Source organism: Lemur catta, chromosome 11, assembly GCF_020740605.2.
Source record: "Lemur catta isolate mLemCat1 chromosome 11, mLemCat1.pri, whole genome shotgun sequence".
Classification (NCBI taxonomy): Eukaryota; Metazoa; Chordata; class Mammalia; order Primates; family Lemuridae; genus Lemur; species Lemur catta.
Window position 1 is genome coordinate 86,701,523 of NC_059138.1, and position 1,175 is coordinate 86,702,697.

General features: G+C 39.1%; 1 non-coding gene across 1 annotated transcript; it reads left to right on the forward strand.

Moving 5' to 3' along the window:
• The first annotated feature begins 315 nt into the window (after positions 1-315).
• LOC123647843 lies at positions 316-418 on the forward strand. The gene has a single exon (XR_006738379.1). It is a non-coding gene; the product is annotated as a U6 spliceosomal RNA (small nuclear RNA).
• The last annotated feature ends 757 nt before the right edge of the window (positions 419-1,175 follow it).

The window sequence follows — 1,175 nt, forward strand, 5'->3', positions numbered from 1 at the left end:
CTACATGATGGTCAAATAAGTACAAAACTGCACACTCAATGTGAAATCAATATTTTGCATCAGTTTTGGGAGCCTTTAATATACTAATGTGCATTATAAACCCTTTAAAACAGGGTTTTAGCATGCAGTGTTCCCCGACCTATACAAACAAGGGCTGTTTCTTTGTGGACAGCACGTGCAATGGAGGAGTGGATCATGGAACACAGTCTGCAAAAATTCTAACACAATAAAAAAAAGGCCACTTACACATCTAAAACTGGCATACTGATGTCAGTTATTTTTAACAATATTAAAAACATAAACATTTTCAAAATCATACTGGCTTAGCAGTACGTATTCTAAAATTGGAATGATACAGAGATCAGTGTGGCCCCTGTGTGAGGATGACACACAAATTTGTGAAGCGTTCCATGAAAAAATAAAAGCACTGAAAGGTTGGATCAGGCTTGGCAAACCACCAGCCAAATCTGGCCTGTGGCCTGTTTTTATACAGCCTTCAAGATAAGAATGTTTTTATATTTTTAAAGAGTTGTGAAAACAAAACAAACAAAAAATCAAATATGCAGTGGAGACCATATGTGGTCCATAGAGCCGTCTATAGAAAAAGGGTGTATAGCTATTAGCCACATGTGTTATTTAAATTTAAATTAATTGAAAATTAACAAAAATGTAAAATTCAGTTCTTCGGTCACATGCTCAACAGCTCCATGTGGCTAACAGCTCCCATGCTGGAAAATGCAGATATAGACATTCCCAGGACTGCAGAAAGTTCTGTTGCATTGTGCTGGCCTAAATAAAACTTTCTGTTGAGGTTTAGGTAGCACTGTTTGTGATTGTTTCTTTCTTGTTGTGATTGAGTTTAAGGAATTTGGTTGAAGCAGTGGATAATGTTAGTCTTGCAAACCAGAGTCCTGACATGTTTCTGATGGATTTCCAGCTGAGAGCCTTTGCCATCTACAGCCCTCATTTGTACTTTGGTCTTCTGCAACTCCCAGAAACTAGATCTGCAGCTGACCCTATCAGGCCACCAGACCCATACAAGCTCCTGAGACAAGCTAGTAGTTTACAGGAACTGTCTCCAGTGTTGTCTTGAGTTGTTTGGCTTGCCTTCTCTCTCCTTCAAGCTTCTGCCACCTCTCTACGTCTCTTAGTTTCTTGAAGTGTCCCTTTAGCCT